General features: G+C 42.2%; 1 pseudogene; it reads right to left on the bottom strand.

The window, feature by feature from the left end:
• Positions 1-7,905: 7,905 nt before the first annotated feature.
• Positions 7,906-9,942, bottom strand: LOC109933831 (annotated as a pseudogene).
• Between the last annotated feature and the right edge of the window lie 5,397 nt (positions 9,943-15,339).

Below are 15,339 nucleotides of genomic sequence, written 5' to 3'. Positions count from 1 at the left end.
GGAGCCTCTATACCAGACTAGTTCAAAGTCCGGTATTCATTATGGGATAGAAAGGAATGGTCTGATCACGAACTGATCACACAGTCACATGATGTTAAAACCCCCAGATGAGTAGTTAGATGATAACCAAGCAAAATGGGCTGAGTAACTGTATTTAAACTGCATGTTTTCCTTTGTTTAGTGGAGAAGTCTCTGGAAAGCCAAGAGGCTCTCTCCTCAGCAGGGTAAAACAATAAACTCTCTAATGTTCAAATGGAGCTGGATTGTGAGCGATTCATTTTGTCATTCCACCTCATCACCTTTAACTGTCCTACCTGCCCCCAGAAGAAATACCTCCTGACTCCCCAAAGCCTATCCACTGTTTATAAGGCATCGGTCAGAAATGTGATGAAATACTTCCTGCTTGCCTGAATGGGTACAGCTCTAATAATATTCAAAACACTTGGGCACTATCTAGGACAAAGCAGCCTGCTTGATTGGTATTGCATTCATATACATCCATTCCCTTCACCACCGACCCTCAGTAGCAGCAGTGTGTACTATCTACAAGATGCACTGCAGAAATTCACCATAGATCGTTAGACAGCATCTTCCAAACCCATAACCATTTCCATCTAGAAGGACAAGCACAGTAGATACATGGGAACACTAGCTTCTGCAAGCTCCCCCCCAAGACACTCACCATCTTGACTTGTCAATATATTATTGCTGTTTCTTCAGTGTCACTGAGTCAAATCCTAGAATACCCTCCCTACTGGCAAAGTTTGACTATCTAAAACACATAGACTGCAATGGTTCAAGAAGGAATCTCACCATAATCTTCTCAAGGGAAATGAGGGACGGGCAATAAATGCTGGCCAACCGGCTTCAGCCACATCCCCAGAGTGAATAAAGAAAAAAGTTTTAGTTTGCTTAACTCAAGAAAGAAATCCTAGCAATTCAAAGAATGTTCACTGGGTTGATTCAGGTATAAAGGGATTTAATTATATGGAGAGGTTGAATAGCTTGGGCTTGCACTTATTGGAGTTTAGAAGAATAAGAAGAAACCTTAATGAAACACATAAGATTTTTAAGGGACTTGATAAGGTAAATGCAGATAAGTTATTTGCCTTATGGAAGAGTGTAGGACCAGACAGAGTAATCTCAAAGTTAGGGGGTCACTCATTTAAGAGCAAGGTGAGGAAGATACTTTTTCTCTCTCAGAGTGTAGTTAATTTGTGGAATTCTTTATTGAAGACTAAGCAGTACTATTCAATATTTTTCAAGATTTTTAGTCAGTAAGCAAATCAAGGATTATGGGGAAAAGATGGCAAAGTGGAGTTGAGGATTATCATATTAGCTATGATCTCATTAAATTCCAGAGCAGACCTGATTAGTTGAATGGCCTACTTGTACCACCAGTTTTATGGTGTTTGCATATTCCCAACTGACTATATGTGATTCCCCTGACTATTGATGCTGGGTCTGCAGGATGGACCATTATCCAATCTTTGGACAGAAGCTGGACAGCTCCCCTGATAGTGAGAGATCCAACCTGATGACTGATCACAGCCAAGAACTTCTACTGAGTGCAGACTGAGCCCTTGATTGATGAAACCAGGACCTCTGCCCAACAACGACCCCCACTTGACTGGGCTGGGCTAAGGACTAACTCCACCCAGTTGCAGGCATGACTTTTTGGTTGAATACATCACCCTGCATGTCTGCCACGCAGGAAGCTGACACATTCTGTAGGTGTGAAACTGACATCTCCATATGCCTACATCAAGATATCCCCACCATCCAAAGACCAGGTATCTGAGTGAAAAGCTTGACGAACAGCCTGTCTGTGCGTCTGCACAAAAGTACTAACCAATATGACAATTCTGTTAACCTTTGTCTCTTGCTGAAATGCCAATCAGATAACTGGCATTGCAGTTGGGAAGGCAGGTTAAGGTAAGGAATGGATGCTGCGAGCAAGAGAGTGGGTGCCTGTCCCTGCACACAAAGTTTTACTGCTCAACCTTTCATTGCTGGCTGCTGATTTGCCTTGCAATGCAACTCTGTGCTAAGCACCATGCAGTTGGGTCGAAGAGATGTCATGATGGTCATGAGGGGTTGACAAATATTGGATGTCATTGTCTGTGGATAAGAGGTGCATGCAGCCAGTGGCCATGGAACATGTTGTTTATGTTATCATGATGACATTTACTGTGAGCAACAGGAAGTCTCCTTGCGGCCAGTGGTGAGCTGAAGTTTTGGCTCAAAGTTGAGTTCAATAATACAGATGACAGTCATATAACAATGCAGACAACAGGGTAGGAATGCATAATGGCATAGAGCAAAACCTTCGAAAGGAACGCAAGTATGTTATGTATATTCCATGCACTTGACCTTCACTGAACCTTGTGGTCATGCTGTAGTTTATTGCTGCCTCGGTGCAGTAAATTATTTTGCTGTTGTGTAACAAATGTGCACGTCCTTCTCTTTCTCTACAAAATGGCAGCTGTACTTAAATCAAATTTTTTCTCCTGATTCCACTGAATCAAAATATCCCTCGGAAACTGTGGGGGAAACACATGCAAAGGCTGAGAGTAACGGTTCAACTGTTGTTGATGCTGTTAATCATCTCCATAGTTATGACAGTAAAAAGGGTGATTAAAAAAGAGGAAAGCATTCTTTGGGAAAAAATGGAAGAATTAGAGTTTGTATTCATGTTAGAACTTTGGAATCATTTGTTAAATCAGTTTATTATGAAAGATATCTGGTAAACAGTCTTTCCAGAACAGTGACCTAATGGAGTTTGTGTCAAACAGCAGGGACTCCATGGAGTGTTAATGGAAGACTATTAATACTGCACAGGTTTAAAACGTGGAGTGTAAATATTGAGGACGAACAGCTTCTCTAGCTTCAGGTGTTAGAACTTACACTGACTTTTCATTATTTTTATCCTTTTGTCAACTTTGAATAATGAGCTGGGAATGACTGGTGTATTTGGGTTAACTTGTGTTAAAAGGAAAAGAATAGACTCAACAAGCTTTGTCTGCACATGAGGCCAGGCTTGGAAGTTAATTGCAGGCTGAGCCTTGATTATAAAGCTCTAATAGACACAGTAACACCAGGAAGAGCATTGTGTTTAAACAGATAGCAGAAGTTACCCATTAACCAAGTCAGTACCTGAACACTGGCTCCTGCAAGTCCCATGTTCAAACAGGTAGCATGTTGATGGTAATCGAGGTCTCAGGGAGAGTCAATCAGTCTATCAGGGCAGAACCAGAATTAAAGTTGCTTTTTTAAGACCATAAGACCATAAGACATAGGAGCAGAAATGAGGCCTTTCGGCCCATCGAGTCTGCTCTGCCATTCAATCATGGCTGATAAGTTCCTCAACCCCATTATTCGGTTTTCTCCCTGTAATCCTTGATCCCCTTGATAATCAAGAACCTATCTATCTCAGTCTTAAATATACTCAATGACCTGGCCTCCACAGCCTTCTGTGGCAGTGAATTCCATAGATTCACCACTCTCTGGCTGAAGAAGTTTCTCCTTATCTCCATTCTAAAAGGTCTTCCCCTTACTCTAAGGCTGTGCCCTCATGTCCTAGTCTCTCCTACCAATGGAAGCATCTTCCCAACATCCACTCTGTCCAGGCCATTCAGTATTCTGTAAGTTTCAATTAGATTCCCTCCTCATCCTTCTAAATACCAATGAGTCAATTTTTGAACTGTTTTTGGAGAGGTGGTTCTGTGATGTTGCTGGGACAGCATGAAGATTGGAAAGCCTCTTACCTCATCTGATACACTAGCTGCCAGAAGCCCAAGGAGAGGAAAGATGAGTTAGAAGTATTGCTGCCTTTGCCTGAGTGAAAAGAGAAGATGACCCTGATCAATGTTTCAGAAAGAAAACAGCCAAAGAGTCCGCATTTACACCTGTGAAATCAATTTGAATAATTTAGCAAGCTGTGTTATTTTATTTATCACTTAATTGTGTTGTTTGTCTGTTTGTTTTTTGTATGACTCAGGGCACGAAACAAATGTTTCAGGTTTAAAGCACCGATATTAATGAGTTTATTTAATGTTTGTTTTGCTAATGTTATTTTAGATTTAATAACTTGTTAAGTCTTTTGTTTAAAATGCAAAATGATTGTCTGGAAATTAATTATTTGCAAAGTCTGGAATTGATTATGCAAAAGTCTGATCAGGAACCACTTGAGTGACTGTATGGGGGTTTTTGATAGTTTAGTTTTAACGTGTTACGAATACAAAGGTAGAAAGGCTGCTTTTGTTTGTCTGTCTCTGTATCATGACACAGAATAATCAACTACTAATTTGAGCTGGAAAATCCAGAAATTAAAAAATTTAGGGAGTTCAGAGGAGCCCTGACTGGGGTCAGAAGCAAATCTACTTTCTCTTCTAAAAAAGGAGCATAGAAGAGGTCAGGGAAAGCACAAATACCGCAGTATAACATTTAGTTGTGCAATCTCCAGGAGCGTTTGGATAAAGGTCAGCAGGTGATTTAAAACCTGAGAAAAGCTAAGCCTTCAGGTTTGTGAATATTCATGTAAGGTTCCACAATTCACAGGAAAGAATTGGGGAAAATCAGCTATGCCGAACTTAAAGATTTGATATAGAGGGGTAATTTCATTAGTAATTTCCTTTAGGAGAGAACCCTGTCCCTTGCAGGAGAAGATCAGGAATGTTCCTGTTAGGACATCCATATCTCACCAACTGAGTAAATGTCACTCTTCATTCTATTGCAACTTTTACACTGACCTCACTGACAAATTTGATTAAGTGCACACCATTTCTAATCACTGATCTCCACGTTATTCTCTCCTGTGCCTTACAGATGCCAATGGGATGTTCATGGTTTCAGCAGAGAAATGCTCAGCTCCCACAGGAGCCAGCTCCTTGACATTTGAGGACAAGAGTGCTGAGGCATCAGCATCCGATCACCTGGCAGCCTCTACTGACATAGAGAGCCAGGCTCAGCACGCTCACAGTGTGCTGGAGTGATGCACACGCCTATACTCCATCGCCCCAGCCACAGGTCCTTAGGACCGAAGACATGGTGACAGGGGAGCAGGGAACCTGGTACACACTCCAGGTGTTCCAGAATCAGCAGAAGGCAGAGCTCTAAGAGGTGACACCCACCAGAGGAGAAACCATATAGAACCCTCTCAGAAGTTCTCAGAGCACTCCAGCTGTGACTGGACCCTTCTTCTCCATCCTGCCTGCACTCCTCTGACCCTTGAAAGGTCAAGCCAAGGAGCGTTCACTTGTCTCTGGCAAGAAGACCCTCAGCATGTCTGGGCCACCATGATAAAAATGCTCCCAGAGCCACCCAATCAAACCACCTAACACAATGGGCCAAGCTGGTTGAGCAGGCTCCCTTCACTGTAGCTGCAGAACCTGGGACAACACTGATATTGTGGAAAGGACAGAAATAAAATATCCTTTTGAGAGCATTTTGGTAATATGGGTGACAATGCAGTGTAGTGTTAGCTTTGAATATATTTGATTCATTTTGTAATACATCTGTTTATTTGGGTATCTATGTAGTCCTGTGTATAACTGTGCCATTAGGCATAATTCATGTTACAGTTGTATACGACCACATTTCATGTTACAGTTGTATAGGACTTTGGTTCGACCACATTTTGGAATACTGCGTACAGTTCTGGTCGCCACATTACCAAAAGGATGTGGATGCTTTGGAGAGGGTGCAGAGGAGGTTCACCAGGATGTTGCCTGGCATGGAGGGCACTAGCTATGAAGAGATGTTGAGTAGATTAGGATTATTTACATTAGAAAGACGGAGGTTGAGGCGGGACCTGATTGAGGTCTACAAAATCATGAGAGGTATAGACAGGGTGGATAGCAAGAAGCTTTTTCCCAGAGTGGCGGACTCAATTACTAGGGGTCACGATTTCACGGTGAGAGGGGAAAAGTTCAAAGGAGATATGCATGGCAAGTTCTTTGCGCAGAGGGTGGTGGGTGCCTGGAACACGTTGCCAGTGGAGGTGGTAGAGCCGGGCACGATAGCGTCATTTAAGATGTAACTAGACAGATACATGAATGAGCAGGGAGCACACGGATACAGATCCTTGGAAAATAGGCGAGAGGTTTAGATAGAGGATCTGGATTGGCGCAGGCTTGGAAGGCCGAAGGGCCTGATCCTGTGCTGTAATTTTCTTTGTTCTTTGTTCTTTGTAATGCCCACACAAGATGTACCATAGATTGGTGTCTGTGTTGAGCGCCTTCTGCAAGTTAAACAAGATGTATACAGGGCAATGGGTTCTGCTACCATTACCCCTCATGGTCAAACATCTCTATTTTTTTCTCTGAGTTGACACACTGCCATGTATCAACATGTCCGCCCCTTGACTGAGGACTGCTGAGGAAAGCAAGCTGCCTGGTTGTGTGACTGTGCTAACTGGCATGGTGTGGCAAGGTAATGCAGGGATTCTGTGAACATGTATGTAGGCATTAAGTGAGCAAGGGCTAAGAGGGAAAGCAAAGAGCCCTAAGGTGCAGTCTGGTCCAACCTGTGAGCTGGGAGCCTTATCCAGGCATGTAAAGTGTGTTCACAGCAACCCTTTAATGTGAGTTCTGCCGATCCCAGCAATGCAGATATAAAATTTCTGAGCATCCTACAAATGGATCAGAGCATTACCATGAGCATTCTGAGGGTATGTCAAATGTCAGTGTTGGTGTATGAAGGGTACATGAAGCTGGTACCCATGGCTAGTAGCCTGAGATGCCCATGCTGGGCAACATGGAGACACCTTACAGCCAGTGGTCAAGCTGAAGTTGCCTGGTACCCACTCTGAGCTCCATCTCGAAAATTCTCAAACTAGCTTGTTCTTGATCCTAAGGTGCAGTTTAACACATCTAGTCAGTAAGCAAGCTGCATTTCGGTCAGGCAAGATGTGCATTTACTAAGCTCAACAGCAAGCATAATACCTCTTCATTGACACCTGGTAAGAAACTCACCTCGATACCTGACAGATGCATAAAAGATGCTGTGAATTGTTTCCAATGACAAGATAGGCCTCACTGGACTTCTTTCTTGTTTACGCTCACCGTAAGCCACTTCATTCAGGCCGCGAAAAGATTCGAACCAAAGTTAACGTATCAAGTCCGATATGACTCTGGTTCCAACAAAGAGTCATTGACTGAGTTTCTCTCTCCACAAACGCTGCCAGAGCTGCTGAATTTTTCCAGCACTTTCTGTTTTATTACACTGACCAGCACTTACCTCATGCACATATCCAAATGGTTGCAGGGCTTTTAAATTACGGAACACAACATTAACCATTGACAAAGGAGTGTGGTTTCCATAATGTTCCCACAGTTCCTCATTACTAGATTCCTGTACACTGCTGTGGAAGAGAAGGCTCCTGGCCAGGAAAATCAGAGGCACAATTGATCAGGACAAGAAATAGAGTTTTTGATCCTGATCGGAAAATCTGGCACATTGTGCTTAACTTGCAGATTTTCAAAAGTAGCTTCCAGCTCTAGAGACTATGTAGTTTGGATCTCTACTTCATTTCTGAAAGAAACCTTGAGTGCTTTCATGTTATACAGATGGGACTGACTTGCAGTTTTCAGTTCAAATTTCTGGAAGTTCAATATTGGCTTGATCTCGCTTGAAGTTAAGGGTCTTCTCCTCTCTAGATGGCTTTTCATTAGCTGCTTGCAATGGTTATAGCATGTCATCAGTGGAATCTATAGAATAAACAGACAAAATACCTCTGTGTTATCCTTTTCAACAAGAAGATGATTCTTCTCAAAAGAAACAGCCAAGAGTTCATGAATATAGTCTCCTGGTCACCCAGTTATAGGAGGAATAGTATTAAGCTGAAGAGGGTTGAGCAAAGTACCCTTTAACATACAGCCATAAGCAGCTGCAAGCCAGGGGAGGTCAAACTGAAGGGTGCTCTGGACATGATCTTTTCACTTCAAAACATGAATCTATACAGCTTTTATGGTAGATACAAAGACAAGGAAGTCGAGCTATTACGTCTCTTTGCAGAAGTTCCTCCAAACAGATTACACATTCTCCAGCATCTTTACTCATCATATCGTCATTACAGGAGAGTCATGGCTTGCTGAGACTCATTATAAAGTGCAGCTCCATCTCGTTGGAAGCTATAGATTTTGAACAAATTGGGCACTTGAAATCACTGTAAGTGTTGAATCAATGTAGCGCTGCCAGATGAAGCGACAGTGAGCCAGACAGCGAGGCCGCCCTCAAGCCCAGGCAGATCAGTAGCTCCCGGGGGCCCGGGTCTCCTCCATCTCCTCCTGTCTCCTGGTAACCATTACCTGCAGAGTCGGGGCAATGATCACCACCTTCTCCTCCTCCATTACTGTGCTCGACACCATCGGTCGCCCTGCTTCCTCCTCCACCACCATAGAGTGCGAAGGGATGAGCCAGTTCCATAGCGACCACACTGCTAACCAAATGAGTCCTGAGCCCCATGGCGAGACCTCCTCCAACTCCACCTCCTCCTCCATTGGCAGTGCTTGCGGTGGATACCCGGTAATGGCCTCCAGTGAGTGGTGTGGATGGTGCTATCGCTCAGGATACCATGGCTGGCACATTGGCTCAGTGGTTAGCACTGCTGCCTCACAGCACCAGAGACCTGGGTTCAATTCCACCCTCGGGCAACTGTTTGTGTGGAGTTTGCATGTTCTCCCTGTTTCTGCTGGGTGCTGTGGTTTCCTCCTACAGTCCAAAGATGTGCAAGTTAGGTAGATTGGCCAGGCTAAATTACCCTGTAGTGTTTAGAGGTGTGTTAGCTGTGGGAAATGCAGGGTTACACAGTTGGATGGGATGCTCTTTGGGGGGACTGTGTGGATTCTTTTGGGCCAAATGGCCTGTTTCCACACTGTAGGGATTCTATGGAGGTTCAGAAGAAATTTACCAGGATTTTGCTAGGTATAGGAGGTTTGATTTATAAAGAAAGGCTGGGTAGGCTGGGTAAGCTGGGATGTTTTTCACTGGAGAGTAAAAGGCTGAGAGGCGACCTTAAAGAAATTCGTAAAATAGTGAGGGGTATAGATAGGGTTAATGATAGTTGTCTTTTCCCTAGGTTGGGGGATTTCAAGAATAAGGGGAAAATTTTTAAGGTGAGAGGAGAGAGATTTAAAAAAGACACGAGGGGCAAATTTCTTACACAGAGGGTGGTGCGCGTGTGGAATGAACTTCCTGAAGAAGCGGTGCATGTGGGTACAATTAGAATGTTTAAAAGACATTTGGATAAGTACATAAATAGGAAAGATTTGGAGGGATATGGGCAAGGAGCAGGCAGGTGGGACTAGTTTAGTTTGGGATTATGTTTGGCATGGACTGGTTGGATGGAAGGGTCTGTTTCCGTGCTGTATGACTCTACGAATTTATGATGGTATGGTGAATCGAGTGGAAGTGTTGAAAGATCCAGAATCTCGTCATCCCATTGATCATATGCCGCTGCTGCTGCATCATTCTCTTCCACTCTTTCTGAAATGGCAAATTATGGACTAAAACTTTATCCTGCAGTGTGTCATCATCATTCTCAGAACATCCAGCTCCTGCTTCTTCTACTCTCCCTTCAGAGAGAAATGAAAGATCTATACTGTCCTCCTGTGGTCCTACAATTGTACTTCATTAAAATGAAGCCTGGCTTACTGGGCAAGGAGGCAACTTCAATCTCAACTGCAACTGATGAATAAACAAGATTTATAGCTACACATGCAGAGAAAAATGCCAAATGCTTGGGGATGGCAGATCACTGATCTCCCTCTGATTGCAGCAAACAGTAGCTTGCATCTGTCTGCACACTCTTACTGTGATTCCTCATGCACCTCAAAGTTTGATAGAAAAGGGAGGAGAAATTGAGACTTAAGCACAAAAGTTGAATCTGAAAGATTGAATACACTTACCTCCATATCTAAAATTGTCCAGTGGGTCTATCATTTCATGCAAGAAAGAGTCATCTTGAATAAAAGCAAATTACTGTGGATGGTGGAAATCAGAAATAAAAGCATTAAGTGCTGGAGAAGCCCAGCAGGTCTGGCAGCATCTGTGAAGAGAGAAACAGAGTTAACGTTTCAAGCCTACTGTGGTCCTTCTTTGAACTCTGAACAAAAGTTATAATAGATTAAATATGTTAACTCTGTTTCTCTCTTCACAGATATTGCCAAGCTTGCTGCGTTTCACCAGCACTTTGTATTTTTATTATTATTGAAGAGGTATCATGGCTCTCTGTAGCCCCTAGGTAGTTGCAAACTGGAGTATTTTGTTTATAAATTTCCATTACGCAAATGGAAGTGTCCTATTGCTACTTCAGTAAATTTGAAACCCACCTTCCCTGCAGCTCACATCTCACTCAGCATTGGGGTCAGAGCAGGGCTGGTGTAGTTGTGGAGTTTTAATGCCACAGAAACAATGATGGGAGCAGCACTGTCTTCTCATTGTGCCTACTGTCTCAATGGCATATTGCCAGACTTCCAGTTCTAATGAAAGGTCACCAGACCCAGAACGTTAACTGTGATTTTTCTTTATGGATGCTGCCAGACCTGCTGAGCTTTTCCAGAAATTCCTGTTTTTGTTCTTAATTAACAGGCTGGAATGTGTCAGTCAGTGAAGTGATGCCAGGGACATTCTCTGTCTCCTTGAATGAACTCCTTCTACTTTCAAAGGCCAGTCTGTCTGACAAGCTGTGCTGTTTTAGTAGATAAGATTTTCTTTAGACTGTAAAAGTTCTGATTGAGATTCATCCAGCACTTTCATTACCATTCAGACCCCTGTGAGCTCATCTTCCAAAGATCAATACTGACAGCTTTCAGCATGGCAGTACAAACCATTCAGAAAAGAATCAATAGTGTCTCCTAACTTTTGGCTACATTGATTAAAATTTGCTGAGTTTAAAATGGAGTGATGCCTTAAAGTAAAATAGGAGTCAAAAGCTTGTATTATTTAGTTGTACTTCGCAGTCACTTCTAAGCAGTGTCTGACAAGAACAGTGTTGGCATTGTGGCCAACCACTTACACCAATATCTGAGCTGGTCTTTATCTGACCTTTTATTGAGTCCTGCAGCAGTGCATTAACCATGAAACTGTCAGTGCCAGTTTATCTAATACTTAGTTTGATTAGGGCCCTCCATGTTGTTTAAAGGATCTGATAGAAGCCATCACTAGAAATATATCCTATTTGATCTGTGATGACTGAAACCTTTCGCTTTGCCATCGTTTAGCAGAATGTATACAGACTTCCTCACTTGTGCACTTTTTCCCACTCTGTAAAGAGCTCCCACTCTACAGTTATTTATTACTCATTGTGGTCAATTAATTTTTCCAACTTGCTGCATTCCTTGCTTCGGGCATTTTCCACACGTTGTCAGCGTGTGTGGGATTTTTCTGTCTGTGGTCCAAGCTTTAAAATGACCTTGAATGCTTTCACCCACAACACTAAACTGCCACTGGTTTGCTCTTCGAGCATGTCCCTCCACATCTGTGGCTGAATTTTTGCTCCTATGATGCTGCTTGGCCTGCTGTGTTCATCCAGCTATGCACTTTGTTGTCTCGGATTCTCCAGCATCTGCAGTTCCTACTATCTCTGTGGCTGAATTGATGGTTTTGTCCCATTCATCCTGTACTGTACTGCACTGTACTGCCACTTTCAGGTGCCCCATATCATTTTTCCCAGTTCTGTGGATCTGGTCACTGTTGCCACCATGGGGTAGATTCAGCTCTACACCTAGTTGAGTGAACATTAGCAGGCTGTATTGAATGTAACTATCTATGATTTAGATGGGAAGAGAGGATATCTCTGGATCTCTATAGGCATAGATTCCAGTTCCATGTGATCAATACGACATAGCTCCTTACTCACTTGCTAAGTTGCTATTCTTAGAGTAATGGAATAGTTAACCTTTTAGTCCACAGACTGATCAATCCATCTAGTTCATTCCTTTATTAAGAAATTTGGTCATATTTTCCACATGATGGTAGTTGAAAAGCTCCAGCAGCTACCACCCCTACCTAGTGTCAATTTTTTGTAGGCTCTGCTTTCAGGTAGGTCTGTCAACATCAGTATTTATTTGCACATTGCGTCCCTTCAGATTCCAACTCCTACTCAGCCCTCTCTGACCTCAGCTCTACACTTATCAATCTGACTCTGGGTGTCTTCACAATTCAGTAGAGCTACAAGCTGGTCTTTCCTCCTGCCAAACACTTTGGGGGTGTTAGTTTGCCCAAATTTTCTCAATGTAATCTGGCCCTAATGTCAAAAGGAGATTTTGCTTGTAAATGGCTTGAAGCCCGCATTCAAAGATGGCTTTGTCTATGAAACAACTTTTGAGTCTGGAGCAGGATTCCATTAATAATTTCTTCGTAGCTTCAACAATATCCTTGCAAGCTGAACTCTAATATTTCTGTAACCTAGGAGGGGTTTTGAAGACTTAAAGCTGTAACTTATTTCATCCCCTCCAACTTATCCAGTGCAATTAGCCCCTAAACAAAGGGACTTTCCCCATCCTACCTCTTCCTGATGCATCTATACCAAACATCCACACCTTCTGACTTTCCCATGATCTTTTATTGCTCTCAGCTCAACGCCCATGTGTGCATGTCTCATCATGAGTGCACCATTTTGAAAAAATGCAGCACAAACACAGAATTATACTGAAGCATCAATTTAGATTGTGCTGCAGTCCTGGAGTGAAACTTGAACTCACAATATGAAAACAAGTGTTGTCACAGGGGAGGTGATGACCTAGTGGTATTATCACTGGACTGTCAATCCGGAGACCCAGATAATGTCTGGAGATCCAGGTTTGAATCCTGCCACGGCAGATGGTGGAATTTGAATTCAATAAATATCTGGAACTAAGAGTCTAATGATTACCTTGAATCCATTGTCACTTGTTGGAAAAACCCATCTGGTTCACTGTTGTCCTTTAAGAAAGGAAACTGCCATCCTGGTCTGGCCTACATGTGACTCCAGACCCATAGCAATGTGGTTGACTCGTAACCGCCCTCTGGGCAATTAGGGATGGGCCATGGATGCTGCTTGGCCAGCGATTCCCTCACCCCATAAATGAATTTTAAAAAAACCTGAGCCAAACTGACAGATAAAGCTGGGTTTTTATGTTTGACAAGGTCCCTTCCCTTCTGGTGCCCTGCAGTATCCACTACTTAAAAAAGTGGTAATCAAAAATGATGGCAGAAAAATAAATGTTTCCTAATTTAGACTATACATTATTCTAATCTGTTTGAGTTGCCACACAATGCTAAGGGGCAAGAAAACAGTACCTCTGGATTTTAAAGATGGATGACTTATTATATCCACTATCCTGTATCTGATAAATTGTATTCTCAGAAATGGCATATGGAGATCTTTACACAAAGTAAAGATTCTCAATGCAATCTGTTTATTGTTTTCAATAACCAATGCATTGTTTGAAGTTGACTTTGTAGTTAAGTCTTTTTGTTCTTAACTGTCAACGAAGAAAATTGGAGTAAGTCACAAAAACATTTGTGATTCTTCTGATAATCTACATCATTTCAATAATTTCCAGTTTCATGCCCCCTCACACCTCAATACAAACTTAGCATCAGCTCAAGCCAAACATTAATTCAACCCATTACCCCACTGAATGTAAAATGCAAAGAATACAGAGATAGGAGTAAGGTATCTTATGGTTCAACATGATATGGGGTTTGAAGTTTTGTTCTGTATTGGAATTTGCTTCAGTCTTGCTCGGTATGCACAAGTGACCAAGAAAAAATATTCATTGTTTATAACCAGGGATTAATAACAATGGCTTTAGTTGTCCTGCAGGTGAGTTGAAGATAATTGTGACTCAAATACAGCTTGGTATACTCAAAGACAGACAGCCTAAAAGCCTGGAGTTGGTTGTTGGATTGAGGAAGGGAGTGGAAAGGTAAATTTGGTTGTCTTCAGAATATCCGTTTCTTGAAATGTATTTGTTGTATTTAGAGTGGTATGTAGTTGTTCATTGCTGGACAATGGAGGACAGTCTGAGCAGTTGTTTCGAACATACAAAGTGAGGTGTGATAATGCCACACAAATGCTGTAACAAAGGATGTTATTTATTACTTTTGTCAGAGTCAACCTTACACTGTGAACAGAGCAGAAGTTCAATTGAATTTTAGGAAATGCAGCTCAGAGGAAATGCATTAAGAATGTGGGTAAGAAAGTGCGACTAGGGTTGGCAAGCAAGTTTGGCAGGTGAACTTGATAGGGTGAGAGTTCAAACATCAGCTTTCTATCACATGATGCAAGTTTGCAATTACATTCTCAAATCTGTATGGTGGGTTGAGGCTACCCATGTCATTTTGCACACATTTGCATGTCGTGCATGCTCATTCAATATCAACTTGCCAGAATCAATTTCTCCTTCTTACTTCAGTTCTCCACAATCAATATATTCAGATTCCCCACTCGATATAAGATCTGCAGCAGGCAAGATATTGTACTTGATGGATTTTAGACTGAGCATAAACTGCCTTATCCTGTGGGGAGGATTCATGTGTTCCATATCATGAGTGAGATCAGGTGGCAGTAGACAAAGATTCACTGGGGAAATCGATTGTAGGAGGGAGGTTAGAGTTATGGGAAAGGATGCTTGCTAAGGATGGCATCTGCCTAGCTAAGATAGGCAGACTGACAACGTATGGCTTGAAGTTCAATTGCAGGCATCCATTCTGACAGCTCTAGTGATGTCTCTGGCTTATAGAAAATTTATCCCTATCTGTGTGCCCTTTACTTATGGTGCTAGGACTTTCAACTACTTAAGAAAATGTTAGTGGTGTTAATTTCCTGCTCATTCCATCTCAAGATTCACCTACATAATGTTGCATGCAAATGTAATAAGCTGAGAGCCACATACTTGTCTGAGAAAATCTGAGCAGATGTGATGATGTCTAATACCAAATCTAAATTACATTACTCAAGGCCTGGCAGAGAATCGGAACAGTTTTGAGATGTGTAGGCGATAATAGTTTTAAAAAGAATAGGGCCAGTGTATTTTCCAGCACTTTGAATTTAAAGTGTCAGTGCTTTAGCATTGAAGTCAAATATTAATTTATTTTAGAATAGCCTTTTTTTCTGCTTGCAGCTTCAAATAATCTAATTTGATTAAAAAATGTAAAATGAGCAATTAAATAAATCTTATCTTTTGAATTTGTAGTGTAAAAGCAATTAAACAAACTATTAGAAGTTGTCACAGAGATAGTAGGAACTGCCAATGCTGGAGAATCTGAGATAACAAGGTGTAGAGCTGGATGAACACAGCAGGCCAAGCAGCATCAGAGGAGCAGGAAGGCTGATGTTTCTGGTCTAGACCC

The sequence above is a fragment of the Rhincodon typus genome, chromosome 14 (genome assembly GCF_021869965.1).
Source record: "Rhincodon typus isolate 14 chromosome 14, sRhiTyp1.1, whole genome shotgun sequence".
Taxonomy (NCBI): Eukaryota; Metazoa; Chordata; class Chondrichthyes; order Orectolobiformes; family Rhincodontidae; genus Rhincodon; species Rhincodon typus.
This window is presented reverse-complemented; position numbering and strand designations above follow the sequence as displayed.